The sequence below is a fragment of the Callithrix jacchus genome, chromosome 12 (assembly GCF_049354715.1).
Source record: "Callithrix jacchus isolate 240 chromosome 12, calJac240_pri, whole genome shotgun sequence".
NCBI lineage: Eukaryota > Metazoa > Chordata > Mammalia > Primates > Cebidae > Callithrix > Callithrix jacchus.
The window spans coordinates 61,872,142-61,880,755 of record NC_133513.1 but is presented as its reverse complement, the minus strand read 5'-3'; the positions used below and the strand labels follow the sequence as shown (position 1 = coordinate 61,880,755).

At 45.8% G+C, this 8,614-nt stretch overlaps 1 non-coding gene across 1 annotated transcript; it reads left to right on the top strand.

Annotated features, from left to right (window-relative positions):
- The first annotated feature begins 4,102 nt into the window (after nucleotides 1–4,102).
- On the top strand, nucleotides 4,103–4,210 carry LOC118146493 (U6 spliceosomal RNA). Its single transcript, XR_004732353.1, has one exon. It is a non-coding gene; the product is annotated as a U6 spliceosomal RNA (small nuclear RNA).
- The last annotated feature ends 4,404 nt before the right edge of the window (nucleotides 4,211–8,614 follow it).

Genomic DNA, 8,614 nt, shown 5'->3' with positions numbered 1-8,614 from the left:
AGAGTGCAGTGGTACAATCTCAGCTCACTGCAACCTCCGTTGCCTGGGAACAAGTGATTCTTCAGCCTCAGCCTCCCAAATAGCTGGAATTACAGGCACCTGCCACCACACCTGGCTAATTTGTACTTTTTTTGAGACAGAGTTTCGCTTTGTTACCCAGGCTGGAGTGCAATGGCGCGATCTCGGCTCACCGCAACCTCCACCTCCTCGGTTCAGGCAATTCTCCTGCCTCAGCCTCCCGAGTAGCTGGGATTACAGGCACGCGCCACCATGCCCAGCTAATTTTTTTGTATCTTTAGTAGAGACGGGGTTTCGCGATGTTGACCAGGATGGTCTTGATCTCTTGACCTTGTGATCCACCTGCCTCAGCCTCCCAAAGTGCTGGGATTATAGGCGTGAGCCACCGCGCCTGGCCAATTTGTATTTTTAGTAGAGACTTGGTTTCCCCATGTTGGCCAGATTGGTCTGGAACTCCTGACCTCAGGTGATCTGCCTGCCTTGGCCTGCCATAGTGCTGGGATTACAGGCTTGAGCCACCGAGCCCCACCAGAATTTAGCTATCTTTGTCTTCTACTATATACTCTCTTGTAGACCACAGATCATTAATTTTTTTTTTTTTTGAGACGGGGTTTCGCTCTTGTTACCCAGGCTGGAGTGCAATGGCGCCATCTCGGCTCACCGCAACCTCCGCCTCCTGGGTTCAGGCAATTCTCCTGCCTCAGCCTCCTGAGTAGCTGGGATTACAGGCACGCACCACCATGCCCAACTAATTTTTTGTATTTTTAGTAGAGACGGGTTTCATCATGTTGACCAGGATGGTCTCGATCTCTTGACCTCGTGATCCACCCGCCTTGGCCTCCCAAAGTGCTGGGATTACAGGCTTGAGCCACTGCGCCCGGCCGTAATTTTTTTTTAAACAGAGTCTTGCTCTGTTGCCCAAGCTGTAGTACAGTGGCACAATCTCAACTCACTACAATGTTCATGTCCCAGGTTCAAGCAATTGTCCTGCCTCAGCACCCTGAGTAGCTGGGATTACTGGCACAGGCCACCACATCCAGCAAATTTTTGTATTTTTAGTAGACACTGGGTTTTCCCATGTTGGTCAGGCTGGTGTCAAACTCCTGACTTCAAGTGATCCACCTGCCTTGGCCTCCCAAAGTGCTGGGATTATAGGTGTGAGCCATCACACCCAGACAATTGTTTTCTTTAATATAAAAAGTAGAGACAGTGTCTTGCTATGTTGCCCAAGTTATTCTAAAGCTCCTAGGTAAAAAAAGTAATCCTCCTGTCTCAGCCTCCCAAAGTGCTGGGATTACAGATGTGAGCCACAATGCCCCGCTCATTATTAACTTTTATTTATTTATTTATAATTATCAGAAATAAGCATCATATATTACAGATACTTTATTCATTTAAAAAATTTTGGGTCGGCCAAGCACAGTGGCTCATGCCTGTAATCCCAGCACTTTGGGAGGCCGAGGTGGGTGAATCACCTGAGGTCTGGAGATCGAAACCAGCGTGGCCAACAGGGGAAAACCCTGTCTCTAGTAAAAAAATATATATATATGGCCAGGCATGGTGGCTCACGCCTGTAATCCCAGAACTTTGGAAGGTGGGTGAATCCCTTGAGGTTAGGAGTTCAGAACCAGCCTGTCCAACATGGTGAAACCCCGTCTCTACTAAAAATACAAAATTAGCTAGGCATGGTGGTGCATGCCTGTAATCCCAGCTACTCAGCAGGATGAGGCAGAAGAATCACTTGAACTCAGGAAGCAGAGGGTGCAGTGAGCCTAGATCATGCCATTACACTCCAGCCTGGGTGACAGAGTGAGACTTTTTGTCTCAAAAGTAATAATGAAGAAACAAGATATCTTCATTCTTTTTTATAGTCACATAAAGTACAGAATTTTAGTACATCAGAAGAAATGACATGACAAATCCCAGAAGTGTATACAAGTGTATTCACTCATGGCAAAAAGACTGAAGCTTCATTTTAAAAAATAAATAAATAAATAAACTCTGGAGGTCATAGATAACTTACCCAGTATATAACATATGGTCATTGCTCCTCTAGTGTGGAATTTATCCATAGACAAAATTTAAAATATTTTATACATTACATAATTTTACATGAAACACATTTTGGCTGGGCATGGTGGCCCACACCTATAATCACAGCATTTTGGGAGACTGAGGCAGGCAGATCACTTGAGGTTAGGAGTTCAAGACCTGTCTGGCCAACATGGTGAAACCACATCTCTACTAAAAATACAAAACAATTAGCAGGGGACCAGGCTTGGCGGCTCATGCCTGTAATCCCAGCACTTTGAGAGGCCGAGGCAGGCAGATTACGAGGTCAGGAGATCAAGACCAGCCTGACCAACATGGTGGAACCCCATCTCTACTAAAAATACAAAAATTAGCTGGCCATGATAGCACAGGCCTGTAATCCCAGCTACTCAGGAGGCTGAAGCAGGAGAATCACTTGAACCCAGAGGTGAAGGTTGCAGTGAGCCAAGATTGCACCACTACACTCCAGTGGATGACAGAGAGAGACTGCCTCAAAAAAAAAAAATATATATATATATATATATTGGGGCATGGTGGCACATGTCTGTAATCCCAGAGACTCAGGAGGCCAAAAGTAGGTGAATCATTTGAACCCAGGCAGCAGAGGTTGCAGTGAGCTGAGATCATGCCACTGCACTCCAACCTGGATGACAGAGTGAGACTTTTTGTCTCAAAAGTAATAATGAAGAAACAAGATATCTTCATTCTTTTTTTTTTTTTTTTTTTTTTTTGAGACAGAGTTTCACTCTTGTTACCCAGGCTGGAGTGCAATGGCGCCATCTCGGCTCACCGCAACCTCTGCCTCCTGGGTTCAGGCAATTCTCCTGCCTCAGCCTCCTGAGTAGCTGGGATTACAGGCATGCGCCACCATACCCAGCTAATTTTTTGTATTTTTAGTAGAGATGGGGTTTCACCATGTTGACCAGGATGGTCTCGATCTCTTGACCTTGTGATCCACCCGCCTCAGCCTCCCAAAGTGCTGGGATTACAGGCTTGAGCCACTGTGCCCAGCCCTTCATTCTCTTTTATAGTCACATAAAGTACAGATTTTTAGTACATCAGAAGAAATGACATGACAAATCCCAGAAGAGTATACAAGAATCTGTCAGCAGTGATGATCTCTGGGGATCGGGATGAATGAAAGATGGAGAGCTGCACTTTTTGTTTGTTTGTTTGTTCGAGATGGAGTCTCACTTATCACTCAGCCTGGAGTACAATGGCAGGATTTCAGCTCACTGCAACATCTGCCTCTCTGGTTCAAGTGGTTCTCCTGCCTCAGCCTCCTGAGAAGCTGAGATTACAAGAGCCCATCACCACACCTGGCTAATTTTTATATTTTTAGTAGACATGGGGTTTCACCATGTTGGCGAGGCTGGTCTCAAATTTCTAACCTCAAGTGATCCACCCACCTCTGCCTCCCAAAGTCCTAAATTACAGGCCTGAGCCACTGGTAGCTGCGTTTTGATTTCCAGTGTACCTCATTTAAAAATCATACTATGGGCCGGGCGCGGTGGCTCACACCTGTAATCCCAGCACTTTGGGAGGCCGAGACGGGTCGATCACAAAGTCAAGAGATCAAGACCATCCTGGTCAACATGGTGAAACCCCGTCTCTACTAAAAATACAAAGATTATCTGGGCATGGTGGCGCATGCCTGTAGTCCCAGCTACTCGGGAGGCTGAGGCAGGAGAATTGCTTGAACCCAGGAGACGGAGGTTGTGGTGAGCCGAGATTGTGCCATTGCACTCCAGCCTGGGTAACAAGAGCGAAAAAAAAAAATGCAAAAATTAATTTGGCTGAGAATGGCACACACCTGTAATCCCAGGAACTAGGGAGGCTGAGGCAGGAGAATTGCTTAAACCTGGGAGGCAGAGGTTGCCGTGAGCTGAGATCGTGCCAGTGCACTCCAGCCTGGTGATAGAGCAAGACTCTGTCTCAAAAAAAAAAAAAAAAAAGAAAAAAGAAAAGAAAAAAGAAACTGCAAGAGAGAAACATAATTGTTACTGTTTTTTGACTCTAGAAATGATATACAGTGCTCACTTCGGCAGCACATATACTAAAATTAAAACGATGCAGAGAAGATTTTAGCATGGCCCCTGTGCAAGGATGACACTAAATTCATGAAGCATTCCATATTTTTTTAATGTTTTAAATTTAGGCTGGGTGCGGTGGCTCACACCTATAATCCCAGCACTTTGGGAGGCCAAAGCGGGTGGATCACGAGGTCAGGAGATAGAAACCATCCTGGTCAACAAGGTGAAACCCCGTCTCTACTAAATATACAAAAATTAGCTGGGCATGGTGGCGCGCGCCTGTAGTCCCAGCTACTTGGGAGGCTGAGGCAGGAGAATTGCTTGAACTCAGGAGGCAGAGGTTGTGGTGAGCCGAGATTGTGCCATTGCACTCCAGTCTGGGTAACAGCAGTGAAACTCCGTCTCTCTCTCTCTCTCTCTCTCTCTCTCTCTCTCTCTCTCTCTCTCTCTATATATATATATATATATATATATATATATATATATTTTTTTTTTTTTAATTTAAAAAAAATTAAAAAGAGATGATATACAATACTCTTAAGTTGTAAGGTCAAACTTTTATGGCTAATGTGCAATAGGAAGTTGGGGGAAGTGGTGGTAAAGTTTAATCAGGAAAGCAGGGATTTTTTTTTTTTTTTTTTTTTTTTTTTGGTGGAGTCTCCCTCCCATCACGCAGGCTGGAGTGCAGTGGTGCAATATTGGCTCACTGCAACCTCCAGCTCCTGGGTTCAAGCGATTCTCCTGCCTCAGCCTTCCAAGTAGCTGGGATTACACGCATGTACCACCACGAACAGCTAATTTTGGTATTTTTTTTTCTTTTGAGACGGAGTTTCACTGTTGTTACTCAGACTGGAGTGCATCCGCCTCCTGGGTTCAAGCAATTCTCCTGCCTCAGCCTCCCGAGTAGCTGGGACTACAGGCGCGCACCACCATGCCCTGCTAATTTTTGTATTTTTAGTAGAGACGGGATTTCACCTTGTTGACCAGGATGGTCTCGATCTCTTGACCTCGTGATCCACCCGCCTCAGCCTCCCAAAGTGCCGGGATTATAGGCGTGAACCACCATGCCCAGCCTAATTTTTGTATTTTTAGTAGAGATGGGGTTTTGCCATATTGGCCAGGCTGGTCTCGAACTCCTGACCTCAGGTGATCTGCCTGCCTTGGCCTCCCAAAGTTTTAGGATTACAGGCTTGAGCCACTGCACCTGGCCAAGCAGGGACTTTTATTTATTTATTTGCTTGTTTATTTATTTATTTATTTTTGATACAGGGTCTTACCTTGTCACCCAGGCTAGAGTGCAGTGGCAGTGCAATCCTGGCTCACTGTAGCCTACACATCTCAGGCTCAGGGATCCTCCCAACTCAGCCTGCTGTCCAACTTTGTTTTGTTTAATTTTTATTTATTTTATGTATGTATGTAGGTAGGTGGGTATTTTTTGAGATGGAGTCTCACTCTTGTCCCCTAGGCTGGAGTGCAGTGGCACAATCTCGGTTCACTGCAACCTCCGCCTTGTGTTCAAGCCATTATCCTGCCTCAGCTTCTGGAGTAGCTGGGATGACAGGCGCATGCCACCACACCCAGCTATTTTGTTTGTTTGTTTGTAGAAAGTGATTTATTTAAAGAGAGAGAGAAACAGGAGAAGGAGAGAGAAAGAAACAGTTAACTCTCACACTGAGTGAGAGAATCCAGAAAGATGGAATCCAGGAGAGGAAAGCAGCTTCCACCCTGAGTGGAAAGGAACAGAGAGAGATGGAGTTTAGGAGGGGAAGACAGGCATCCATGAGAGAGTGTGGAAAGGGATTCCAGAGGGAAAATCCAGGAGAGAGAAAGACGGCTTCCATGAAGGGAGTGTTCATGGAAGGGGATCCAAACATGGAGTCCCACATTTTCATATTTTTATTAGAGACAGGGGTTTCACCTGTTGGCCAGGATGGTCTCGATCTCTTGACCATCCTTGAGCATCGTGATCCACCCGCCTGGGCCTCTCAAAGTGCTGGGATTGCAGGCGTGAGCCACCATGTCAGGCCTATTTTTATTTTTCTTTGAGGTGGAGTCTCCTTCTGTCTCACAGGCTGAAATGCCGTGGTGCAATCTCAGTTCACTGCAACCTCCACCTCCCAGGTTCAAGCAATTCTCCTGCCTCAGGCTCCTGAGTAACTGGGACTACAGGCATGTGCTACCATGCCCAACTAATTTTTGTATTTTTAGTAGAGACCGGGTTTCACCATATTGGTCAGGCTGGTCTGGAACTCCTGACCTCAAGTGACCCGCCCACCTCAGCCTCTCAAAGTGTTGGGATTACAGGCCTGAGCCACTACACCAGCCCTGACTCCTTTTTTAATTGTTTTGTAGAAAAAAAATTGTTTTGTAGAGAGGAAGGGTCACTATATTGCCCAGATTGGTCTCACTCTCCTGGGCTCAAGCAATCCACCTGCCTTTAGCCTCCCAAAGTGCTGGGATTACAGGTATGAGGCTCTGTACCCAGCTGAAAGCAGGGACTTTTAAAAAATTGTTTCAGATTTATCTTTTCTTTTGGCTTGAGTAATACGGTATTATTATATTTTTTTCACAAAAACTGGCCAGTCATGGTGGCTTATGCCTGTAATCCCAACAATTTGGGAGGCTAAGGTGGCGGTATCCCTTGAGGACAGGTGTTCAAGACTGATCTGGGCAACATATTGAGATCCCATCTCTACAAAATATATATATGTGTGTGTGTGCACGTGTGCGTGTGTGTATACATACATATAAAATTGGGTGTGGTGGTGTGTGCTTGTAGTCCTGGCTACTTGGGAGGTTGAGTAGGAGGATGGCTTGAGCCCATGAGTTTGAGGCTGCAGTGAGCTGAGATTGCACCACTGCACTCCAGGTTGGGTGACAGAGCAAGACCTTGCCTTAAATGAAAGCAAATTAAATAAACCGGGCACAGTGGCTCATGCCTGTAATACCAGCATTTTGGGAGGCTGAGGTGGGCAGATCACGAGGTCAGGGGTTTCAGACCAGCCTTGCCAACATAGTGAAACCCGGTCTCTACTAAAAGTACAAAAAAATTAGCCAGGTGTGGTGGCAGGCGCCTGTAATCCCAGCTACTCAGGAATCTGAGGCAGGAGAGTAGCTGGAATCCAGAGGCGGAAGTTGCACTGAGCTAAGTTTGCACCGTTGCACTCCATCCTGGGTGACAGAGCAAGACTCTGTCCCCAAAAAAACAGAAAACAAAAAAAAACAATTGTTAATTTCTGGAATTTTCCATGGAATCTTCAGACCACCAATAACCTCTGGTAAGGAGTGAACTACTGTGATAAGAAATATATTTAGTCTGAGTCCCCAGCTCCTGTCACATAGCTCCTAAAACTGTAGGAATATCCTGAGTGTTAGAAATGTCTTAGTTATTCACAACAAACCCCATCAGCACTCCAGAGTTTATACTAAAAAGGTGATTTAGGGTGGGGACCCAAAGAAGCCTTAGGGTAGGGCTGGTCAACCGGTGATTAGAAGATTAGAAATGCAGAGGGGGTAGCGGAGGGAGGAGGGAGGTAGTGCTGGAGATGATGCTATTAAAACTTTTGGAGGCCAGGCAGGGTGGCTCACGCCTATAATCCCAGCACTTTGGGAGGCTGAGGCGGGTGGATCACAAGGTCAAGAAATCGAGACCATCCTGGTCAACATGGGGAAACTCTACTAAAAATGCAAAAATTAGCTGGGCATGGTGGCGCACGCCTGTAGTCCCAGCTACTCGGGAGGCTGAGGCAGGAGGATTGCTTGAACCCAGGAGACAGAGGTTGCAGTGAGTCGAGATCGGGCCATTGCACTCCAGCCTGAAAACAAGAGCAAAACTCCGCCTCAAAAAAAAAAAAAAAAACTTTTGAACAAGGAAATTCGATGAGCTTCAGAGTTGCTGAACACTTGGAGCTGCTGGGAGGTCAGTATGCCCACTTAGGGAAGCTTTGTGACACCTCCTTTTACAACCATGCCCTTTGCATGTCTTCTTGCAGTGATCATCTGTGTCCTTCATAATACATTGGTAAACATAAGCAGAGCATTTGCCCTGAGTTCTGTGAGCCATCCTAGCAAATCATCAAACCCGAGAAGAGGGGTTGTGGGACCCCTGATTTATCGTCGGTCAGAAGCACAGGTCACATTTGGGACTTGTAATTGGTATCTCAAAATAGCAGCAGTTTATTTTTATTTTTTTTTAGGCTAGTCAAGTGAAGCAGTGGGAGTGGAGAAGGAACAAAGAAATCTGTAACTGGTTGTGATCAATTAGTTGTAAACACCACTGCACTCGGACCAGCCAATAGCAGTAGTTTTGTGGGACTGAGCCCCTACATGTAGGTTCCAGATAGCATCAGAATTGAATTGATTTGTAGGACACCCAGTTGGCATCTGCTGGAGAATTTTGGTGTGTGTGTGAAAACCCCCATAAATCTGATAAATATTCTGAGCTGTGTTCAGTGTGAGCAGAGAGAAAAAACTTTTTTCCTTTTTTTTTTTTTTATAATTCAATAATTCAG